This window comes from Chiloscyllium plagiosum, unplaced genomic scaffold (assembly GCF_037043375.1).
Source record: "Chiloscyllium plagiosum isolate Xiang-an unplaced genomic scaffold, Cpla_swu_hap1 HiC_scaffold_34, whole genome shotgun sequence".
In the NCBI taxonomy this organism is placed as follows: Eukaryota; Metazoa; Chordata; class Chondrichthyes; order Orectolobiformes; family Hemiscylliidae; genus Chiloscyllium; species Chiloscyllium plagiosum.
The window spans coordinates 48,148,468-48,174,576 of record NW_028270172.1 but is presented as its reverse complement, the minus strand read 5'-3'; the positions used below and the strand labels follow the sequence as shown (position 1 = coordinate 48,174,576).

General features: G+C 39.5%; 1 long non-coding RNA gene across 1 annotated transcript; it reads right to left on the bottom strand.

Annotated features, from left to right (window-relative positions):
* Positions 1 to 882: 882 nt before the first annotated feature.
* On the bottom strand, positions 883 to 25,536 carry LOC148141161 (uncharacterized). Its single transcript, XR_015752792.1, has 3 exons — positions 25,416 to 25,536; positions 13,635 to 13,850; positions 883 to 2,001 (listed from the first exon to the last, which is right to left on the bottom strand). It is a non-coding gene; the product is annotated as an uncharacterized LOC148141161 (long non-coding RNA).
* Between the last annotated feature and the right edge of the window lie 573 nt (positions 25,537 to 26,109).

Genomic DNA, 26,109 nt, shown 5'->3' with positions numbered 1-26,109 from the left:
GACATCCAGTACTCTCCACTCAGGCAGCTTCTATCGTCTGGTATCTATAGCGCTTCTGGTTTTCTGAAGGACCTGCAGTGCTATTACAGAGCAACAAAGAAGATTTCTACTTAATGCCTTCAAGACAGTAGAAGATGAACGGGAGTAGAAACAAAATTATTTAAAAACTCCCCTGCTGATCCAGACACATCACCTCCCACAGTCTGGCAAATTCTTGGGCTGCCAAAGCTGCAGAATTAGGAGGTTTGATGCTACATGGCTAAAGAACTGAGTAAAACAAACTGACTAGCTCCTCCCCAAAGATAGCAATTCATAATCAGTGGGAGATGCTATTCCAAAGCTGGAGTTAACCCCTTCAGACAAACATTCTTATACAACATCTCCCTGCAAGACATTTTCTCCTCTTTTAAATTACCGCAACCTTTCCTCCCTGTAAATTCTCTGGTTTCACGAATGTAATTGATCTGGAGGCATAATGATTCTTTTGGTCGGTAGGTGTGCTGGTCTCAAAATGTTAGTGCATCATTGACATGAGGATGATCGATTCAAATTTTGGATTGTAAACAAATGTGCTCAGGCTGTTAAACCATTAGGTTCATCCCTCTGCAGCAGCAATAAGCTATGGCTGTGTATTGGCATAAGGTTTGCAATTTCTGCACACTGATCTCTCCAATGCGCAAGGATCAGAATAGTAATGTTCTGTCGATTCTTACACCACCATGCCATTTCTGTCAAAATCTCTTATCCATACTCGTTGCTCTAGATCCAAACATAGCAACTATTTAGTGCAATGCTATCTGCTATAGTTATCAACAGTAACATGCTAAGATTATAATTTACATAAACATTCTTCCAGTTTTTGAAACATCTGTGGAATCAACCTTTTTGAAAGGATAGTAAGTGAGTGTTTAGCTTTCTCTCCCTTAATAATACTAATGGTGATAAACCAGATTGGAGTAGAATTGATCAATAAGTTCAGCAAACCTGTATAGATGTTAGCGTTCTTTCAAGATGGTTCAAAAGTTTGTATAGGTAGACAACCCTTTATCCGAAATCCTGAAATCCAAAAAGCTCCAAAATCCGAAGGTTTTATCGTGAAGTTTTTTTCTCATTAACAAGGTTATTTGGCGAGCAAACAATTAACCCAACTCCACACCCATTCAATGCATGTCACTCAGATGCAACATGGGTGGGCGTGGCCCAGCACTGGCAGGCCTCAATTCTGTCTCAGAGCCTGTAGTAATCACAGTGAGTCTGCTGTTTGGTAAGATTTTATAAAATTTCACCATCAAACAATCACTTACTCCGAAACTCGAAAAATATTGAATTCCGAAAACCAGCTGGTTCTGAGTGTTTTGGATAAAGGATTGTGCACCGGTACCTGTGTTTGGTTTTTTTCATTTGACTGTGAGCACATTAGCAAGCTGGTTACACATTGGAATTCAGAATTGGCTGAAACACACTCAAACAGATCTTTAGTAAACTGTTAGCAAGTTTTGAGAAGATTTGTAAATCAGGTTGAGGTCCTGGATATAGGCTTGCTTGCTGAGCTGGAAGGTTTGTTTTCAGACGTTTCGTCACCATACTAGGTAACGTCTTCACTGAGCCTCCAGATGAAGCACTGGTGGTGTAGCCTGCTTTCTATTTATATGTTTGGGTTTTCTTGGGGTGGTGATGTCATTTCCTGTGGTGACATCATTTTCTATGATGATGTCATTTACTGTTTTTTTTCAGGGGGTGGTAAATGGGATCCAAGACAATGTGTTTGTTGATAGAGTTCCGGTTGGATTGCCATGCTTCTAGGAATTCTTGTGCGTGACTCTGTTTGGCTTGTCCTAGGATGGATGTGTTGTCCCATTCGAAGTGGTGTCCTTCCTCATCCATATGTAAGGATACTAGTGAGAATGGGCCATGCCTTTTTGTGGCTAGTTGATGTTCATGTATCCTGGCGGCTAGTTTTCTGCCAGTTTGTTTGTACCAACGCAGTTCTTGAAAGGTATTCTGTAAATGACATTACAATCTTTAGTAAACTACAGTCTGTTATCAGTTACAACCATGTCAAGGATCCCGTAAAGACAGAATATCAACATGTTTGACAACTGCACCAATGGTCATGGTATTTAGTTTATTAGACTCAGTCCACTTCAATGAGATAAGAGCATCTACCTAACATAAATAAGTCATTTCTGACAGTCTAGCAAAGAAGACAGCAGGATTTAATGACTCTGTGTTGAGGTCTGTGTATAGCACATGTTTCACTGTTAGTTATGTAGATCTTCTATTTGTTTTGAGATCCTTAGCCACCATACAGAAGCTTGACCATTGGATTTACATTTGGTCATACCTGAATTTACCTGGTGTAGTTCACTACTGACATCACTTCTCAGTGAAGATGGAATGACCAGCCTGTTATTAAATAGATCATCTCTAACAGTGAAATGTTGTTGATGTTCAAACCTTTGACACAAATAAGAATGGATGATGATGCATTCTGGGTCATCTTTTTGCTGCTGTCTGATTTGACTGGGTCTGTGAATATGTTGCTTGTCAATGTGCTGCTGTTGCTTGGATGTACAAATTAGGCTCAATTCAGCCATTGTAAAGCTATTCACGGTGCCAGGGCTGGGCAAACTCAGTACAGAATTTAACATTACACTATTAAAAAAATGCTAAGCCATTATGTTTCTACACACCCAGGAAAAATCCTCATCCTCAATCAAATTCAAAAACAACTACAGGATACTATCAATATTTCAGCCACCCAATGGATCCATTTGAAAAAACAAACAAAGATGCTGGAAGGTGTAACAACTGCCCATTTACGTCCTTCCTCTTCTCTATCCAAGGCCCCAGTCGCAACTTCCAGGTGAAGCAGCAATTTACCTACATTTCACTCAATCTAGTTGGGCAGGTGGGACTAGATTGAGTTGGGATATCTGGTTGGCATGGACGTGTTGGACCGAAGGGTCTGTTTCCATGCTGGACATCTCTATGACTCCATGATTCTATGACTGTTTCCACTACTGATAAGGGGGGGGGGGGGGGGGGGGGGAGATGAAACACAGATCGTAGGTGTTCTGCAAAGTGGTTGCTCAATGAGCAGACTCTAACTGTGTATTTTTTTAAAACCAAGGAATTTTGGATAATATAGTGATTGTACTAACCTTGAATGGAATCAATATCTATTCACAGAGATGAGTTCTGCCTTGTCTGGTTCAGATGGGTTATCTGTTTCCCTAGGAATGTCTGTAGTACTTCTTCAAAGGAAATATGTCATTACCTAACGATACATCTTCTAATGAAACAATAGAACTTTTTCTTTCTAATTGTTCCTGGTAAATTCTTTGAGGATGCAACCAGTATTGCTTCTGTTGTTTAAGGATTGTTTCTGGTTTTTGCACTTTTTTTGAAAACATCAAAAATGAAATCCTTGTGATTGAGTTGGACATTGTTTTTGCCCATGTGCTTTTGTTACTCCATGTCTTAGGTAGTGACTCTTCACATCAAACATTTGAACATTTTGTATTGGTATGTCATGTAATTGTTTGGAGTGTTTGTACCTTATGAAGTTGATAGGTCCCAGAGGTCTTCTGGGATAAATTTATCTTTCAGCTACCCAAATCTTTCTGTTTTTTCTAAATCTCAATTTACAATCTTGATAGCTATTTTTTTCCAAATGAGAGATCTTCCTTTAATTGTAAATATCTAAAAGAGATGAATCAGAAATTCAGATGACAGAAATTCTGTCTCTAAGTCAAGTTGTAATGCTTCACATTCATTAGATTCTGGCAATGTAGAAAGCTCATTGAAGTTGTTAACAGGTTTTTCTGGAGAAGTATTATTTTATTGAATCTTACTATTAAAAAAAACTAAGCGTAATGAATGGCTTTAAGACAAGGTATCGGTTTTTTTCTATGTTCGAACAAATATAGAAAATTAGAAATTTGTTCTTCAGTGTTGGTACACCAATGACATAGTTAAAACAGGTCCAGACTGTGGATCACAGGTTGTATTGGTCTGCCTCCCTTCAGGGCTGAAATAGGTTTAGTTGGCAATCTCATCCTTGGGTTCATCAATCTTTAACTTTTTATCTATTCACATGGTCTGCTTAATTCTCCCACAGAATGAAGCAGTGTATTAACCTGTTGTGATTTGGTATGTAGATTTGAAGGAATTCTGTATGTCACAAATTGTTTCTTCAATGCTGACCAGTTTCATTCTCGAGGTAGAAGTGGGTACTGCAGATGCTGGAGATTAGAGGCATGATTAGAGTGGTGCTGGAAAAGCACAGCAGGTCAGGCAGCATCCGAGGAGCAGGAAAATCGATGTTTCGGGCAAAAGTCCTTCCTGATGAAGGGCTCAGTTTAAATTATCTGTCTAAACTGGAAAACTTAAATTTTCCCATTTTCTTTAAAGTAACATTTTCACTTTAAATTTTGCAAGTTTAAAACAAAATTCTTTTGTATCATGCTTTTCTTCCTTAAGTTTGATTAGCGGTTTCAATTCAATTACTACAAAGCTTGTCAGAGAATTTCCAGCTTTATTAATTCTTATGAAATTGTAATTAAACTTTAATTACTGATAAAGTAGTATAAATCTTCTTGTCACCTTTTAAATTATAAAGATTTATCATTTTTAGTTAAGATTTAGAGCTTCTGACTTCAATTTTTGGAAAGTGTTGCTTATTCAAAATTATAAAAGCTTTTTAAAAAATCTCTCCATTGTAAAGATGTTCCTTGGTTAAGTTTGAAATTAATTTTGATGCATTTGAAGTCTTGGAAATCTTTTCAAATATTTAAGTAAATGAAATTTTATTATCCTAACATAAAACATTTTTATAACATAAAAATTTCAGATGATTCTTTTGCTCAATTTTGCCATCGATTTTGGCAGAATGGAGAATTCATTGTTTTTCTTCCCCAACATTGTTTTTCTTAACCCAAAGAAAGGCATTGTGTTGGCTCAATTTCATCTATTTAAGTGAAGTCATCATCTGATTTTGACTTCTGGTCTTAACCTCATTAACAATGTTGCTGGCCTACTAACTATATTATTTTATTGAATCTTGCGATAAAAAACTAAGTTCTTAAAGTATAAATATATTTGAATGTTTTTAAGACAAAGTATTAGTTTTTTTTTCCTTTATGTTCAAACAAATGCAGAAAATTAGAAATTTGCTCTTCAGTGTTGGTACACCAACGATGTAGCTGAAACTGGTCCAGCCTGTGTTTTGGTTTGCCACTAACTACATAGTCGGGTTGAAGGAATTTTAAATAATTGCCCATTCTGCAGTTTGTTCATCAACAGATAATAAAGTTGAACATGCATAAATAATGTTAATTTTGTCTTTACTCTGCTTATCAATCTAGAATAGCATCATAAAAGTTGCAAGTTTTCACATCCTTCGTTCTAGAGACTCAACATGCAACTGAAACCTGACATCAACTACTACTTTGTTGGATGACGACTTGGGCCTGTTCCTTAATAGCTGCAGCGAGTTTGTCTTTAGTCCTTATGCCTTTTCTGTACTTGCTTCCTGGTTCTGGCTGTTTAAAAGGCTATTGGTAAGGCTGTGTACTTAGTCTGTTGCACTAAAGTTTTTCCCAGCATGAATCTTTGATACTGTAGCTGCTGACTGGCTTGCTGTCTCTAACTTAAAGTTGATATAATCAAATGGGAACTTTTTTTTCTGCATATTCTTTTCTTCTTCTTTCTCTTCAGATAGCTGCAGATTTTATTCCTATTCATGATTTCTCCATTTAAGAAGACTGAAGACTTCACCAATTTTAATTGCACAAGATGATTGGAGCTTGAACCTGGTAGTGATAAGAATTTATTTCAGTAGATTTGCTGCTACCAACCCCTTTTTGTAATATGAGTCTACAAGGGTAATAGTATTCGTGGTTAATCCTTCATCATTTAAGCCTTTGGCAGAAAAGGCACATACTTGAAGCACAACAAATAGTTTATTGCATAATAGCAAGATAACAGATTAGATTAGCTTCCAAATATTGAACAATCCAGTACAGGATCAGGCTCTTTGGCCCACCATTTATGTGTTGATCATGATGCCATTCTAAACTAATTCAACCTGCGTGCATATTGTCGATTCCCTGCTGTTCACATGTCTGTCCAAATGCCTCTTAAATGTTGCTATCATATCTGCTTCTACTACCTCCCTTAGCAGCAACCACCACCCTCTGCATAAAAAAACTTGCATTGCACATCTCTTTTAAACTTTCCCACTCTCACTTTAAAACTATGGCCTCAGGGGATTCAAGTTAGCGACAATCTAACAGGTCTGCCTTGCTGAGCTCTGCACCACAACCCAGGCAAGGTGGTGCTTTTACTCTCCCTTTATCTAGCCATTTTTATAAAAACCAGCAGTCAAGTCCCCACAAGCTTTGTACATTTTTTTAGCGAGCAGAAAAGATGACTAAAGGAAAAGGGCTGTGTGGATTGCAACAAGCAGGGCATCCCCTGTAGTAACAGATGTGCCAGCGGCCGCATGCCAGCCTCCACAGAAACTACTTTGAACTTACCTGCGCAACAGAGCCTGGTTTCAGAGTTCGTTAAACTCTGTAAGAAGATTGAGTCAGCAATGGAGGACACCCGGACCAGGCTGGAACTGATCTCAGCCATGCTGCAAAAGCATGAGCAGGAGATCCAGCGTCTCGGGCAGCACGTGGAGGAGGTCGGCAACAGATCGTGGCATTGGAGACCGCAGCAGAATCCTTGGTGGGAGGAAAAATAGGTACGGGCCTTATGGAGCAGGTTGACAACCTCGAAATTCGGGATCAGAGAAAGAACATCCGCATTATTGGGCTGCCAGAACAAGAGGAAGGGGATCAGCCAGTCAGCTTCTTCGAACAATGGCTCCCATAGTTCTTGAGACTGGATGCCGAGGTGGGCCAGGTGCGAATCGAGCTGGCTCTCCAGGTCACGGTGTGCAGGCCCAGATCAGACCAGCGCCCCCGCCTGGTCCTAGTTCGATTTCAGCATTATAGAGACAAGCAAATGGTATTGGAAGCTTCCAGAACACTGGGTAAGGTTCCACAAGCTCTGATCTACAAAGGATCGAAAATTATGTTCTTCCAGGACTTTTCTGTGGGTGTGATCCACAAGAGGAAGACCTTTGATGAAGTAAAGAAGAGGTTGAGAGACTTAAATATTCAGTCTGTAAGGTACCTAGCAGTGTTGCATTTCAGCCACGGACTGCCTGTGCATATTTTTGATTCATCAGAAAGGCAAAGGACTTCTTGGACACTTTAAAATAAACCGACTGGTTCAAGTAATATGGACAATAGTGTTTTCTCTGTTGTTTACCTGATTTTGTTCCTTTAAATATATAAGGGTCTTTTTTCTTTCTCCCTTTTCATTTTTTATTATTCCCTTTTCTCTGAACTCCGCACTCACGGCACGGTGGCACAGTGGTTAGCACTGTTGCCTCACAGTGCCAGAGACCCGGGTTCAATTCCCGCCTCAGGCGACTGACTGTGTGGAGTTTGCACATTCTCCCCGTATCTGCGTGGGTTTCCTCCGGGTGCTCCGGTTTCCTCCCACAGTCCAAAGATGTGCAGGTCAGGTGAATTGGCCATGCTAAATTGCCCATAGTGTTAGGTATAGGGGCAAATGTAGGGGTGGGTTGCGCTTCGGCGGGTCGGTGTGGACGTGTTGGGCTGAAGGGCCTGTTTCCATACTGTAGTGTAATCTAATCTAATCACCCAGACAGTTAAGAGAGAGGTCTCCTTCACGAAACAAACACTACTTCAATATGGTGATAAGCTGGGTAAATACCACCTGGCATCCCCTCCAATCTATCACATCCATTATCACATCCATCTTATTCTCAAAGAGGGAAAGCCCCAGAGGACTGTGCTTCAGATAGGACCATCTCACTACTAAATGTGGATTTTAAAATTCTGTCAAAAATGCTGGCGCTGAGGTTAGAGAAGTTATTGCCCTCTATTATAAAGGAGGACCACACAGGATTTATTAAGGGTTGCAGGTTCCCTAATAACATTAGAAGAGTGCTGAACATGGTCCAGGTGTGCCAGCAGGGGTCGATTCCAGGCTTGGTAGTTGCCCTAGATGTGGAGAAAGTGTTTGACCAGGTGGAATGGCCATATATTTTTTAATGTCCTGGAATGGGTGGGGGTAGAGGGGGGGCTTTGCCAGATGGGTGGCAGTGTTATATAGTGACCCTGTGGCAACCGTCCTTACTAATGGCATAAGGTCTGACAGTTTTAGTATTCATAGAGGCAGCCAACAAGCTCATGGAACATTGTAGAAACCCAATTGTCATTAACACGGTTAAAGCGTGGAGAATGATGCAACAAAGCGAGGGCAATTTATATAAAACTTCCCTTTTCACTCCCATAGTAGGAATGCCAGGATTCTGGCTTTAGGTTCTGGGAGGCTAGAGGAGTCTTCTGTTTGGGAGGTCATGACGTCTTTCGATCAGCTGAGCCATAAATATGAATTGTCCAGTAGGGACCTCTTCTGTTACTTTCAGATTAGGGAATTTATAAAGGAAAAGACCATACTATTGATTAATCCCTATAAGCCTGATGTGGAGAGGAGAGTACTTCAGTCCACAGGTATTCTCTTGATCAGTACCCTCTACCATTTACTGGGAGCTGGTGTCTTGAAAGACATTAAATGACTCTGCGGGATCTGGACTCAGGAACTGGGAGTGGAGATCTTGTCAGAGGCATGGAAGGACATTTGGGAGAATGTGAGAAAAATTTCGATCTGTAATAGAACACAGGCTGTGCAACTGAAGGTTCTCCCCAGGGCCTATTTGGCTCCAGAGTGGCTTGCGAAATTTAAAAATGAACATCTCCAATGTGCCCCAAATGCAAAACAGACATTGGTATTCTTACCCATTGTTTGTGGTCATGCCACAAGCTTCGCAGGTATTGGGGCGCTATAGCAAGTGTTTTGGAAGGGGTCTTGGGAACCAAAGTCAAGATAGATCCAGTATTCCTCCTCTTGGGCCTGCCGAATCTGCCTTCTATAGATAAGCATGGGAAGAGTATGTTTAATACTCTTACATATTGTGCAAGGAAGAACAATCTGATGAGCTGTATTTCGGAAAATCTCCCAGACATTTCGGGATGGTACAGGTTAGTTATGGAATATGCCCCCCTAGACTTCCTTACAAGTATGATGCACCAGAAAACGGAACCTTTTCATGGAACATGGTGGTCCTTTTTGAACTATATAGACGCTGACCTGTTGGCTATATTGATTAGGGCTTATGTGTAGTTGCGAGGACGATGTCTGGCGGGCCCTGAGAGGAAGAATCCTGAATAAATATGGGTATGTCAACTGATGCTCCCGGTGAGGGGAGCTTCGGTAGGGTTGCGTTGAATGGTGTAATTTAATTTAACTTGTTTTGTTAAATTATTTATTGAATTTTAATATGGGTAGACTTTTTTATTTGTTTTGGAGAGTAGTAGTTAGTTTATGTTATTGCTGTTATACTATAAGATTGCTACACTATTTTAATGTAATTTTATAAAATTAACAATCTTCTTCAATTAAAAAAAAACTATGGCCTCTAGTTATTTGACATTTCCACCCTGGTAAAAAGACATCGACTATCTACCCCAACCATGCTTCTCAATTTATGTACTTCTATATTGTTTAATTAATTAAGACTGGTCAATTAGACTAACAATAGGTCATTTTTATCTCCCAAAAATCATAAACCATAGAATCCTTGCAGTATGGAAGAGGCCATTCATGTTATTGAGTCCACACCAATACTGCAAAGAGCACCCAGAACAATCCCCCCAAACCTGTAACTCTGCATTCCCTATGGTTAATCCACCTACCTACGCATCCCTGGTCACTGTAAGTAATTTGGCATGGCCAATCCATCTAACCTGCACATCTTTGGACTGTGGGAGGAAACTGGAGCACCCAGTGGAAACCCATGCAGACACAGGAAGAACATGCAAACCATACTCAGACAGTCACCTGAGGATGGAATTGAACCCAGGTCCTTGGTGCTGTGAGGCAACAGTGAGACCCTGAGATATAACTAAGTCTATGCAACATGGTTTTAGACTGGAGTACTGACTAATTCCTCCCAAAGGCAGTCATTTATATATCAATGAACAGAGCTATTCCAAAAAAATTAAATTAACCCTTCAGGACAAGTGTGTTTTACAAAAGACAACACCAACGAAAGTACTGAATTGTTCAGTATAATTAAAGCATTATTCATTGATTTTAAAAGTGCATTGCTCATAGGTAGAAGGTAGTTCCGCCTGATTAAATTTCTTTTTCTGATGATAATGTATAGCAGAGATGGTGGCATGGTGGTAAAGTTACTGGGTGAGTGATCTGCAGGATCATGTATTCAGGATATGGATTCAATTCCCACAATAGCACCTGATAAAGTTTGCAATCAGTAATGATTGTGAAACTAATAAACCCACCTGGTTTACTAGTGACTCTTTGGGAAGGAAGTTTACTGTACTTACCTTGCCTCGCATGCCATTCAGTTCAAAGGTAACTAGATATGGGCAGCTCAGCCAGTGATGCTCACTTCCCATCAACAAAATTTAAACATCCATGAAGGATAGACATTAATGGAATAAAAACCATTGTATTCTATTGTGTTATCCAATGAACATTTTAAATTGATTATGCAAATTATCTTAGCAGAAACTTGGGGCTGAATCCTATAGGAGCCTAAACATTGTGGATTATGGCGAGAAATTTGGGAGAAACGTGCAAGTCTATAGAGGCCTCCCTCAAAGTCAGCAGCAAATAGCTGTTAAGACAAGATTCGCTGTCAATGTAGGGACAAAATGCCAATTAAGGAGGATTATTGCTTGCTGTCAGCCTAAGTAACTGCACTTCTTGCCTCAATAATATGCATCCTCCTATCCTACCACTCGCTACGCAGAAGTTAAATCTAAATATTATAGCTTCAAGAATGAATATTAGAGACTGAAAGACCTGCACTTTTATTGTGCCTTTCAAGTTGGAAAATAGGTTCAATGTGCATTTGAAATTGTACTGGTTAGTTTATACCATCAGCTAAATCTTAAATGTTCTGTTTTGACAGAGTCAACTTTGAATTTCATGGAGGGTTTCCCTGTCAGATCTGGTGTCATGGCCTTCTCTGCTGGTCCACCACCCATTCACCTACATGTCGAGATCCACAAAGCAGGGCACCAATATATCATGAACCATGAATGGAAACTCCAGACTGACTGTATTTGTCCAGTTTCATGAAGGTGTTAAGAGATGGCACTGGCACCAGGAAAGCCAGTCAATTCTGCAATACCCCAAATGGCAATTCTTCCAGATGTTTTGCCATAAGGTTGGGGTAGGCAGCTGTGAGACAGGTTTGGATGACAGTGGACAGGGAATCCCTCCATAAAATTCAAAGTTGACTCTGTCAAAACCAAAACATTTAAGATTTAGCTGATGGTATAAACTAACCAGTACAATTTCAAATGCACATTGAACCTATTTTCCAACTTGAAAGGCAAATAAAAAATGCAGGTCTTTCAATCTCTAATATTCATTCTTGAAGCTATACTATTTAGTTTTGGGTATGGGAACTAGAAATTAGTGATTAAATTAGGAAATCAGAATCTGGGAGACAAGTAGGAACTGCTTCAAGAAAATCTAACTTTTACATTGAGCAAGGTTTCAGTTTACACAAGCACAAAAAGTACAAACAAGTATTTGGTACCCAAATATCATATGGGAGGTGCCAAGAGGACACAGCATACAAATCTGTGATACATTTGCAAATCAGTGCATTAAGCAAATGTGACATTTGAGAGCTAAACTTGATTTTTAAATGTTCAGGGTTAAATAAACAAGCATTTGTAATGTATGTTATTGGTCTAATTTACCAGTTTACTTAAAACATGTATTCCTATCCTGTAAGCTCTTGACTGGAGATAGCAATTTCCAAGCATGGTTCAGTCAGGTTTCCATTTCAAAATAAATATGTTAAACAGAATAAAGGACAGGGTTTTGACAAAGGAATAATCAGGTCTCCTAGAAATCTTCTGCCAATAGTTGCCTTGACAAGTTGACGACAGAAATAGAATTTTTTAACATACATAAATAAAACTTAAACTCAAATACATAATCAATTATCGTTATGCAATATGAAAGGTGGAATGTTGAACATGATGAACAAGGTAAGATAAACAAAAATCTTAATCACAAGACCTTAATAATAAAACTTCAAGGCTGCCATTCCCAGAAGAGAAATGAACAAACTGAACAGTTAAAAAATACTTACTAATGCTTGGGATTGGAAATGAAAACCATAAACAATGGAAACTCACAGGTGGTCAGTCAACACTTATTAGAGAGAAAGACATTGGTCTAGAAACTAAAAAAAAGTATTGGACAGTCATCAAAATAACCTATACAGTACAAAAAGGCAGATTTAGTATTGTGACATGTCCAGTTTAATTTGCTAAATACTTTGCTTGTCCTCCACCCCCTCCACAAAAATGTGACTTTTTAAAAAAAAGAATGTTAAATGAGAGAATTGCATGGAAATTTGCAGTTTGAAATAAAATACTGCAGAAAATTAATTCTTCAAAGCTGCAAACATTCCCCATCTCCGATAGTGAGCAGGCAACAAGATACCCACTATACAGTGCATGATACATAGCATTTCTATCCTCTTTATAACTCCAAAGTGGTTTGTTAAGTGTTAATGCTTGGGCATTTGAAATGGTCTCCAAGCAACCAAGAAGACAGTTACAGCAAAAATGCATGAATAACATAACTGATTGTTAAGCTATGCTTAAGAGATTGATGTATGCTTTCAATTCCAAGTTAGTTAGGAAATCAGTTACATTGCTGCTCTATCACAGTGCGAGAGTTAGTTAGGAATGCTTGATGCCTTGGCACATTTATAGAGTGGAAATGAAATAATCTCAAGTAACAGTGAAAAACATTCCAATTTATTGTCTAATTTACAATGCATCCAAATCATCAAGTTTCAACACAACTGTCCGCTATTAATCCTCAGAGATTCTCCAATCTGTCAGGCATAGATCAATATAAGAAATAAGCACTTGCAACTTAAAACCAGTTTTGGAAATCTTTTGACACATTAAGCTACAGGGAGCAGTTTCAAAGTTACAAAGGTATTATGTTTGCTTTATGTAACACAGGCGTCAAAGCAAAGCAGAAAGAAGGACTTTTAAACAGAACATCTTGAAGTCAATATGAAAAAAGCAAGAATTTTGGTTGAATATTTCGTTCTTTAACTTACCTTTAAAATATGATTTTCCCCATTTTCATAAAGTATACCTTAACCTCATCTACCTACCTTGGTTCAGTAACCCTCAATGAAAATGCGAGAATACGCTCTTAAAGGAGTAAGCCTTGAAGAGTAAAACAGGATCGCTTCAGAGCTAATAACAGTAGTAATGCTCATTGAAGTCTGCGCTTAGTTTTTTTTTCCCCAGAAGGAGGTTATTGTGGTGCAGTGGTAGTGTACCTAACTCTGGATGTGGAAGCCTGAGTGCAAATCCTGCCCACTCCAGAGATGTGTGATGACATCGCAGATAGATTTAACAATATTCTATAAAATGGATGTTCCATGAAAAGGCTGCATGAACCAGACATACCTGCAGCAGTTTAATAACTGCACACTCCTCCAAGCAATGTTATTCAAGTAAAGAGCTCTTCTGGTGCAATGGTAGTATCGGTACCTCTGAGCTGAAAGACCCAGGTTCAAGTCTCACCTGCTCCAGAGGTGTGTCATAACATTTCTGAACAAGCAGGTTTAAAAAAGTCCAGAATTGTAGACTGCGACTTTGGTAGACGTCCAAAATAAATCATATCTATGGATTCAAATAGAAAAGGCATTTAGATGCACTTTTAGCAAAATAAGCTTTTCCCCAAAAAAACATGTTTCCCTAGATTGGGGCTCTTGTGGCACAGCTGTAGTGTCCCTATCTCTGAGCTAAAAGATCTAGGTTCAAGACTCGCCAGTTACTGAGGGGAGAAAGAATATCCCCAAACAGGTTGATTACTAAATCTGTTATAATAAAGTAAACAAATAAAATTGTTTTTCCCCAGTATAGGAGTTGACTTCTGGAATAAAGAGGACCAAGAAGGGAAAAATAGAAACTGGTATTTGTAGTAACTTAACAACAAAACAGTTCTGTATCTCCAAATGTCCTCTCCTGCTGATTCAGTGTATGGATATCATTGCTCAATAAAACATTATCAAATTGTACAGACTGGCCTAGCTCTAATTTGTAGGTAATGATCCTCACCAGAAATAGTTGTTTCTCTTTATTTACCATGTCAACTCAATTAATTATTCTAATACCTCAATTAGATCACCTCTTAATTTTCCATTTTCAAGGTAATAAAAATGCCTAATCTACACAATAGAAGATTTTAGCCCTAGTATCATTATGGTCAAACTATGCTGCATACCCTTCAAGATAATTTATCGTTCCTAAAGTGTGGTGTCCAGAACTGAACACAGTAGTACAAACTGAGCCTAACCAGGGCTATATTTAACCATAATATAAACTTCCATCTCTTTGTATTCCAGTCACCTCTAGATAAAGCTAACATCCCATAGGCCTTCTAAATGAAGTATTAGTGCCTGTTCACTAGCTTTTTTGTAACATCTGTACTTGGATCCCTAACTATCACTGCTTCTCACCCTTTTAAAAACACTCATTTTATTTTAGGCACTGAAGGATATTTTCCAACATTGAACTCCACCTGCAACATGTAAATCATGATAGAGACATCAGTTAGCTCCGAGAATTATGTTCTGAATGGCAGTAATACCTACTTAAATTCAATTTACGCTTTAGGAGGGTACTTAGCTCTAAGCAGCAGTGACAACGCTGCTGATGTAATCATAAGAAAACACAGCGTACTACTCCCTCTCAATAGCTTGTTACCATCTTTGACTAGATTGCCAAATATGTATTATGACCTGGCAGAGGCCAGTAACATTTAAGTCGTAGAATCCGTACAGTGTGGAAGCAGGCCATTCAGCCCATCAAGTCGACACTGACCCTCCAAACAGCATTCCACTCAGACCCACACTCACTACCCTATCCCTGTAACTCTGCATTTACATGATTAATCCACTTTGCCTGCACATCTCTGGACACTACAAGCAATTTAGCATGCCAAACCACCTAATCTATATTGCTTTGGACTGTGGGAGGAAACCCACGCAGACATGGGGAGAATGTGCAAACTCCACAAAGACAGACAGTCATATGAGGCTTGAACTGAACTCAGGTCCCTGGCACTGTCAGACAGCAGTGCTAACCACAACATCCAGGGGACTTGCTAAGAGAATAAAACTTCAAGATTCATAGTTTTGAACAAATAACAATAAACTTTCCAATACAATCTACAATATATCTACAATTCTGGGTTTTAGAAAATCAAGTGATTGATGTGGGTAACAGACTATGATCATTCACCCTACAGGACACATCAAAAACCAAAACGTATCAAGACCGATCTCTCAGATTTATCAGCAATTTCTCCCACAGAAATTCTGGGTTATTAAAGTCCATCAAGCTTCACAAAGAATCACAATTCTCCACTTTTGCCCTGACCTTGAAACTTCCTCTCCAGAAACACTGCGATGGACCACCTCAACAAACTCTCCCATACTGGTTGATCATCCTTTTTTTCTACATCTACGCTCCCCTGAACTTCAAAACCACATTCTAGCACTCATTCATAAGCGTAAGTAACTGCATGAATAACTAGCTTCCATGAAACAGTCATATCCCTGAATCTTTCTTCCTGAGGTCCAATCTTGCTTAGCTGAATGCTCGTAGGCTCCTCCCAGAGCTGTGATCATTTCACTTTCTCAGCTTCCAGAACTTCCAAGTCCTGATACTTGGCTGTCAAACAATTCCTAGAATCTCCTCCTGATGGCCATAAAGTTATCCAACTGCTCTTGACGCCTCAGTGAGTCCCTTGCACAGAACGAAGAGTAGTTCAGCTGCTTTCCTATCAGCACAACATTTCTCACCTGGAATCTGCATCTCTCTCTTTCTCCAATTATGTCCTTTGAATTCCTCTTCAGTAACATCCTGTGCTATCCTGACTGACCTATTGAAAACCCTGCAATGGTTCCACTGGAAACTGACCTTGCATACTCAGCCAATTTGTAGTTTTGATTCATGAAATCATGGTGAATTGTTTTACTATTCTTTCCATAATAATACACCCAAAACTGCACAAAGTCATTACACAAATTTATTATTTTCTTCTTGTATTCATGTTCCATACAGCCCTATAAATGTTTTCTGATCTCTATACTCCTCCAATTTTGGCCGAGAGTTTCTTCATTCAAACTTATGCAGCTGTACATCCAGCTTCCTTGCTGTAAATTCTGGAATTTCCACTTTACATCACCTTTCCCTTTATTTCTTTCTCCTCCATTAAATCACTTCTTAAAGTCTGCCCTTTTGACCAAACTTTGCATCACCTATTTTAACATTTCCTTATATAATTCAGAATCAAGTTCTAACTCGTAATACTCTGTGAAACACCTTGGGCACTTTACTGAATATAGGCAGTCCCCAATTTACAAATGCTCGACTTAGCAACATTCGTACTTACAAATGAGATCTCATTATTAAACTTAAAGATCTGAAATGCAAATGTTTGCTCATACTTATGAATGGTTATTTTATATTGTACTATTTTGTGTTCCAACTTGGGTACAAATTGACTTAGAACGTACTCAAGAAGGGAACCCATTCAAAACCAGAGAAGTCCCAGTCTATTCAATCTCTATATGTCAAACCCTCCAATCCTTCAACCCTGGAGCATCAGAAGCTGAAGGGTGACCTTACAGAGGCTTACAAATACATGAAGTGAATGGATATGTTAAACATCCAAGATCTTTTTCTTGGGGTGGGGGAGTCCAAAACTAGACAGCATAGGTTTAAGGTGAGAAGGGAAAGATTTAAAAGGCACCTGAGGGACAACCTTTCAGGCAGAGGGTGGTGCGGTTATGGAATGAGCTGCAAGAGGAAATGGCGGAGGCTGGTACAATTACAACATTTATAAGGCATCTGGATGGTACATGAATAGGAAAGGTTGAGAGGGGTATGGGCCAAATGCTAGCAACAGGGCAAGATTTATTTATATCTGGTCAGCATGGACGAGTTGGACCAAAGGGACTGTTTCTGTGCTGTACAGCTCTATGACTGCCTCTGTACGTAATTTTTTTGAAATGCATACTTGATGTTTTATCAGCCTGAATGTTCAATATTCAGGAAATTAAGTATTTGAATTCCTAAGTCTCCAGTCAACCAAACATTCCCATTACTTTCCAATGCCAAAAATGAGAGCAACAAACCAATCACTGGCTCTGCAACATTAGCTTCTATAATCTGTATTAATAAAGTAATGTTAATGCAGAAAAAAAATTCCTGTATGATTCATAGGTCAGAAATCAGCATCTTACAAGTACTTAAATTTATAGAGCATCATTAATGTAATAAGCCAACTAAAGATATCCTTTTCAGAAGCATAAAATAAAGTAGAACCATATAAAAATATTAGTAGATGTAAGCAAATGCTTGGCCAATGAGGTAGATTTTAAAGAAATTAAGTGAGGTAAAGAGGAAGAGAGGAGTACAAAAGTGTATTCCTCAGGGCTTAGGAAACCAAAACACTCATCCAGCAAAAATTGAACAATTAAAATGTACATTAAACCAGAATTAAAAGGAGTGCAATTATGAATGCATTGTGGAAATGAAGACAATTAAAATTTTGGAGAGGTAAGGATTTAAATGGACTTGAAAACCAGGATGAGAATTTTAAAGTAAAGGTTCTGCTCGAGTGGCAGCCATTGTAGGCTGTTCCCAAATCCCAAATCCATAACATCACTTGCCTTCAATCCTAACTCAGTTATTCTGTTGAGTTGGCAATAGCTGGCTTCCCACATTCTACCCTCCTTGAACTTAAGGTCATCCAAAATCATTTTGAATTGATGACCTCTCTCCATGCCAGTTCCCATAGTAACCCTGTGCTCGCTGGCCTACACTTATACCATCACATTAGATTAGATTACTTTACAGTGTGGAAACAGGCCCTTCGGCCCAACAAGTCCACACCGACCCGCCGAAGCGTAACCCACCCATACCCCTACATTTATCCCTTACCCAACACTACGGGCAATTTAGCATGGCCAATTCACCTGACCTGCACATCTTTGGACTGTGGGAGGAAACCGGAGCACCCGGAGGAAACCCACGCAGACACGGGGAGAACGTGCAAACTCCACACAGTCAGTCGCCTGAGGCGGGAATTGAACCCGGATCTCTGGCGCTGCGAGGCAGCAGTGCTAAGCACTGTGCCACCGTGCCGCCCACTATAAGTGTGGGTGGAAGTTCATCTTGGGATCAAACGTGACATCAAAACTTTGAATAATCTTGTTTAGTTTCAGACAGTTGGTAGGTGAAAGATGGAACCTGGGACTAAAGATAATCCTGAAGAAGGGCTTATGCCCGAAACGTCGATTCTCCTGTTCCTTTGATGCTGCCTGACCTGCTGCGCTTTTCCAGCAACACATTTTTAAGCTAAAGATAACAATTTCAATATTTCTAATGTTTAATTGGAGGAACTACATCTCATCCATTACTGGAATTCAAATGAGCAGCCTTAGGTGTCACCACCAATTAGAAATTCAATTTGAACAGTCAGATCAATATCATGGCTCTGAATGACAGAAAGATTTGGTATTTTGACGTATGACTTACTTCTTGACATTCAAAACAACTATCATTTGCTAGCCTCCAAGGTATGTTGGAATATAGGCCAAAATACACAAAAAGTACTGAAGTAATTCACAGCTTGTTGTTTGGTATTATGTTGAGTGTTGAGCGTGTTGAGTTGTGCAAGTGGGAGCTAGTTGGTTGTAATCAGTAGCTTGTTTGTTGCAACAGCTAAACAGATATGCTGTTTGGTATGATCCGCCAGTCTTTGGGATGTATGGCCTTCATACTGTGCATCACACTGGCAGTGAAATTCATATATCACATTGTTGATTTGTGAGACAGGCAGGCTCTTGGGCTTGTTGTTTGGGCTTGGGATGTTTTGGGCAACATCCTTTCAGTGGCAAACACCACCTGTGTCCGATATTAGATGCAACTCTGCAATTTCACAATATTTGCTATACAATCCAGAGTACACAAAGAAATATGCTGAAAAGTAATTTGGGATTGTCAGTAGGGTTTACAGTGTGGCCTACTTGAGTGCACTCAAGCTACATATATTAATACACAGGGCTTTACAAACACAAAAGATATGCACATTATGCCTTTTTCAGTGCAATAAAATATGTGATAGCCATTCTCTGATTCATGTCTCATGTCACCAGAGTCCACTTGCTAAAACCTAAGTAAAGCTTGACAGTTAATGGGCAGTCATCATAACTGGTACAGTCTCCATTGCAAAGCCTCTACCAGAGTACACTTGCCAACCAATTAGCACACACTTCTCAGAATATAAATGTTGCTTTGTATTTACTTTTGTATTTCTTGCAAACTGTCTTGATGATGCAAGATAAAAAGCTTTGACAAAATGCATCTTTTTTTCAACAATTCACCGCTTGCTTCAAAACTATTGTCCAACCATGCAAGTTCAACAAAGGCTCCATTCCTTTTCATTTACTGGATCAAAACCACAATTTCTGACCAACAACATTGAAGGACCACCATCACAAGGATTGGAGTTTTTCAAGGTGATAGTCAATCACCACCAATCTGGGTAAGTAAGGAAGGGCAAGAGATATAGGCCTAGCAAGTTCACGCATTCCTAATTTAAACATTTTAAAAATACTCTATTCATTCCTGCACTATTCCAAATGGAGGCTAGTTGGAGCCCGCTTTTTAAAGGGAGCTTCACCAAACTGTACTTCTTGTCTATCACACAACTGAAGATTTGTATACCACAATTGAACATCATTGACAAAATGTTGCATTAAGTACACATCACCTGATCAGATAGATACCATCATAGCATGTAGAAAGCAGGAATGAACTACAAACCAAAAATGGGTCGCAATCAAGGTAGAAAAGACGATCTAAAAGCATTCCTCAAAAATACTTTGGTTCCAGTTTTATTTATTTAACGTAAGATTTCTAACACAAAATTTAGATCAGGATTTAGATGTGCACTTTTAATGCCAAGGCATACATGGCTACAGGCCAACTGCTGGAAAATGGAATTAGAAAAGTGAGGTGGTTATTTTTGACCAGCATGCACATGATGGGTTGAGGGATCATCTTCTATGCTGTAGATCTCTATGAGAAAGAATTTTTAAAAACTGTGCAGTCACAGTATCACTATGAACCAAGTCTTAAGGTCACCTTTTGTTCGAGCTTAAGGCTTCTTTTTATTAAAAGTGCTCACCTCTGTACTAAAATGGGCTTTCTGTAGACATCTTCACAAAATTACTGCTTCATTATTGCAAACTGCTTTGAATTTTCATTCAAAAAGCATAACATTTCACAGCATGCATGATCATAATTCTCTCACTGCAACAGCCAAATTGGCGCAATTCTTGTTATGTTGAATTAACCATTCAAAAATAGAAACATAAATTTTATTCAAATGGAGCTGCTGAACTTAAACATTCAAGCTGGATATTTGAGAAAGGCAGATAGTTCTTTTCAATGTTTTATTTTATCAAATGATAAATCGGTATTTATGTTCACCAGTAGTAACGAAGATTGTTTTAGTAATTTGGAAACAAAGTAAAATTAATTTTAAAATACACAGTTTCTCACAGACAGGATCAACATTCCAGCAAAGAAAGCATATCAAATAGCACAAACAGCAAATCTACAAAATGACCAGCCAAACTGCAAGACTGGGTAATGTCAAAGATCAAAACATTAACATACACAGGACACATTCTACAGACATCTGAAAAAAGACAGCACAAAAGTACAGTGAATGCTGGTCCTCTAGAGATAGAGAATGGGGAGTTAATAATTCATAAAGAAATGACAGATGAAATGATCAAATATTTTGCTTGTGTCTTTATTATAGAGGGTACAAAAACATGTTCCAGTCATAGCTATAAACCAGGAAGTGGAAGGGAGAGAGGAACTTCGTGAAACTACAGTCATGATAAGATGGTCAAGAGGTGTCTTGCCTTCATTGTTTGGAGCATAGAGTATACAAATGAACAAGTCATATTGCATTTGTATAGAACTTTAGTTAGGCCACTTTTGGAATATTGCATTCCATAGTTCTAGTCACCACTCTACCAGAAGAATGTTTTGGAGAGGGTACAGAACAGATGTTGCCTTGTTGTCGGATATTAGCTATGAGGACAGATTAGACGAACTTGGCTTGTTTTCACTTGAACATTGGAGGCAAAGGGCAACCTGGTAGAAGTTTACAAATTATGAAAGGAATTGATGGTCAGAGTCTTTTTCCCAGGGTAGAAATGCCAATTACTAGGGTACATAGATTTAAGGTAACAGGGGAAGAGAATAAAAGGAGATGTGAGGTGCACTTTTTTTTTACACAGAAAGTGGTAAAATGTGCTGCTAGAGGTAGTGGTAGAAGCAGATACAGGAGCAACATTTAAGAGGCACCTTGACAGATACATGAATAAGCAGAAAATAGAGGGATACAGACTGTGTACAGAGGAATATGTTTTTAATTTAGAAAAAGCATCATGTGTCAACACAGGCTTGGTGAGCTGAAGGGCCTATTACTTTCCCGGATTGTTCTTTTTTGTTTATGAGGACAGCAGTACTGAGCAAACTGATGGACCGGAGGTCTAATACATCTCTAGATGAAGATGGAATTCATTCTAGGGGCTAAAAAGAGCTTGCAATGAGGAATATGCATTTGTGTTAATTTTCCAAAATTTCCTAGATTCATCAGGCTATATCAGTCTAGAAAGCAGCATATAGCCCAATTCAAGGGAAGGACGCAGAGAACAGGAAACTGTAGGCCAGATAGCATGACAACTATTATGGAGTAGGTATTAGAATTGATCATTAAAGAGGTTAGAGCTATATATTTTGAAAGATAATTTGAAGAATCAGTATTGTTTTGTGAAAAGGAAATCCCATTTAACCAAACACCGGAGTTCTTTGAAAGGTAACATGCTGATGATAAGATGGAGCCTATAGACTGACTATGCTTGGATTTCCAGAAGGCATTTGTTAAGGTGCCACATTCAAAGTTACTGCTGCAAACAAAACATCATGATATAAGAGTTAACATATTAGCATGGAAAGAAGATTGGTTGGCTGGCTGGCTAACAGGCGTCAGTATGTGTAAATGGGTCTTTCTGGTTGGCAGGATGTGAAAAGTGCAGGCCCACAGGAGCGTGTACTTGGGTCTCAACCTTTTACAACTTACATCAATAACTTAGATGAGGGGAAGTGAAGGCATGGTAGCTAAATTTACAAGCAACATCATGATAGATGTAAAAGTTATGTTGTGAAAAAGACATAAGGAAGTTGCAGATAGATAAGGAAAGATGAGCAAGTCATCTAATAAGTGTTGACTTATTAGATAGAGTATAATGTAGAAATATAAGATCATTTATTTTGGCAAAAAGCATGAAAAAAATCAGAGTATGACTATGAAAACAACGGTGAAATTCCAGGGTGCAAGATGGACTGAGGTATTCTGGTGCCTGAGTCATAATAAATTAATATGCAGATACAGCACATAATCAAGATGACTAATGAGATGGTTACCTTTATTATGAAAGAAACATGAAAGGGAGGATGTAATACTGCAGTTATACAGGGCATTTGTGAAATCAAATACTATGCGCAATTTTGATTTCCTTACTTAAGCAAGAGTGTACATGCAGTGGAGATGATTTAGCAGAAGTTTACAAGATTGATAGCTGGAATGATTGCGTTGTCTTAGATTGGACAAACTGTGTTAGTTTTTACTGAGGTTTGGAAGAGTGAGGGATGACTTCATTGAAGTGTATGAGATCCTGAATAGCCCTGACAAGGTGGGCTTGGAAAGAATGTTTCCTTTCATGTGTTTATCCAGAACTAGAGTGTACTATTTTAAGATTACGATGGCCCTGGGATAGAGAATGAGAAGAAATTTTTTCCCTCAGAGGATTGGGCAACTTTTGAACACTCTGCCTCAGAAAATAGTAGAGGTGGAGTAATTGAACCTTTTTAAGGTAGAGTTGGATAGATTATTGTTAGGCAAGAGAATCAAGGATTACCTGGGCTAGGGGATGGGAATATGGAATTCAAAGTACAATAGATCAGCCGTGTTCTTATTGAATGGTTGAACAGGCTCAAGGGTCAAATTGATCTATTTTTGCTCCCATTTAGTATATTCACATGGAATCAACATCAGAGAATGTATTGCAATATTTGTACCAGCAAAGGTGCTGTCACTATTGTGTGCCTACAGAAATCTGTACATTCTCAAATGAAAAGTATAAGAAGAAGGTAGGAAAGTAGAGTTGATGCAACAATCAGATCAGGCATGATCTTAAAACAAAGGGGATAAAGAACAAAGAACATTACAGCACAAGAACAGGGTCTCCGGCCCTCCAAGCCTGTGCCAACACATTTTGCCCTTCCATACTAAAACTGTCTTCACTTACAGGATCCTTATCTCTCCATTCCCTTCCTATTCATTTATTAGTCCAGGTGCTTCTTGAATGCTGCTATTTTGTCTGCTTCCACCACCTGCACATGCAGTATGTTCCAGGCACTCACCACTGTTTGTGTGAAAAATGTGCCTCACACATTTAAGGGCAACACGGTGGCTCAACGGTTAGCACTACTGCTTCACAGCACCAGGGTCCCAGGTTCGACTCCAGTCTCGAGTGACTGTCTGTGTGGAGTTTGCACATTCTCCCTGTGTCTGCATGGGTTTCCTCCAGGTGCTCCGTTTCCTCCCACAGTCCAAAGATGTGCAGGTCAGGTGAATTGGCCATGCTAAATTGCCCTTGGTGTTAGGTGCATTAGTCAGAGGGAAATGGGTCGTGGTGGGCTACTCTTCGGAGAGTCAGTGTGTACTGGTTGGGCCGAAGGGCCTGTTTCCGCACTGTATGGAATCAAATCTAATCTAAACTGTCCCTTCTGCCACACCAGCCCCCTTGCTCTACCCCCAACACACATTGAACCTGTGTCCCCTAGTAAGTGACCCCTCCACCATGGGAAAAAGCCTCATACTTTTCCCCCTCTCCATGCCATTCACAATCTTAGAAATTTCTATCAGGCCACCCCTCAAACTCTTGCATTCCAGTGAAAACACATTCAGTCTATCCAACCTTTCTTCATAGCTAAAATCCTCCAACCTAGACAACATCCTGGTAAACCTTTTCTGTACCTTCTCCAAAGCATCCACATCCTTCTGGTAGTATGGTGACCAGAAATGTATACAATATTCCAAGTATAGCCTCACTACAGTTCTTTCAAGCTGCAGCATAACTTGTCTATCCTTATACTCAATGCCCCTTTCAATGAAAGCAATTATGCCACAGGCCTATTTTTTACCACCTTATCTAACTGCGCTGACACCTTCAGTGATCTGTGGACCTGCACACTCAGATCCCTCTGCATATCAATACTCCTAAGGGTTCTGCCACTCACTGTATAATTTCTACCTGTACTTAACCTTCCAAAATGCATCACCTCACATTTGCCCAGATTAAACTCCATCTGCTATATTTCTGCCCATGCTTCCAATTGATCTATATCCTGCTGTATCATCTAATAATCCTCCTTATTATCTGCAAATCTACCAATCTTTGTATCATCTGCAAACTTTCTAATTACTTATGAAATAGCAGAGTAGGCTAGAGGGTGCAAATGTCATACTCCTGCTCCTAATTCGTATGTTCATAAACCACTGTGCCACCGTGGGTAGCACTGCTACCTCACAGCGCCGGAGACCTGGGTTCAATTCCCGCCTCAGGCGAGTGACTGTGTGGAGTTTGCATGTTCTCCCCGTGTCTGCGTGGGTTTCCTCCCGGTGCTCCGGTTTCCTCCCATGCTAAATTGCCTGTAGTGTTAGGTAAGGGGTAAACGTAGGGGTAGGGGTATGGGTATGGGTATGGGTGGGTTGCGCTTCGGCGGGTCGGTGTGGACTTGTTGGGCCGAAGGGCCTGTTTCCACACTGTAATGTAATCTAATCTAAAATTTAAAAAGAACATGCAAGTATTTTTGATCATTGCTTATGCTTTACTTAATACCTTTTGTTTATCTATTAAAATGATGAATAATACAGATGAAAAGACCAAATATTACCAACACAAAAGCAGTGTCCAGACAAAGGAACTGCCTTCTCACTCAAAAAACCTATTTCAGACCTGGAGAATGCAAGTACAACTGCTAATGGACAGTCCAAAATCAGGATGAAGGGTAATCAGCACCTACCTCTTCTCTTGCACAGCATGAACAGGTGTGGCATGCTTCATTTATTGAGCACGTTGACTTGCATAATCACTCCAATAAAGTGATTCTTGATAAAATTAGAACCTGTACAAGAAACGATACGTCTGAGATATTCACATCTGAATTCCAAAAATTGTTGAAAGTAGAAGAAGACTGAATGTTCATACAGATTCATTTAGTTCTTCTACCTGACCGTTTTGATGAAAATTCTTGTATGTGGCTAAAACAGAGTGGGTGATTCCTATTCAGAATAGGAGCTAGGTTTTGTTAAAACTTCAGAAAGGGTTCAGCTGAAACATGGGCGGCACGGTGGCACAGTGGTTAGCACTGTGGTTAGCACTGCTGCCTCACAGCGCCTGAGACCCGGGTTCAATTCCCGCCTCAGGCGACTGACTGTGTGGAGTTTGCACGTTCTCCCCGTGTCCGTGTGGGTTTCCTCCGGGTGCTCCGGTTTCCTCCCACAGTCCAAAAGATGTGCAGGGTCAGGTGAATTGGCCACGCTAAATTGCCCGTAGTGTTAGGTAAGGGGTAAATGTAGGGGTATGGGTGGGTTTCGCTTCGGCGGGTCGGTGTGGACTTGTTGGGCCGAAGGGCCTGTTTCCACACTGTAATGTAATCTAATCTAATCTAATCTATAGTAGGAACAAGGGGAGTGAAGTAACAGAGCAAATAACAC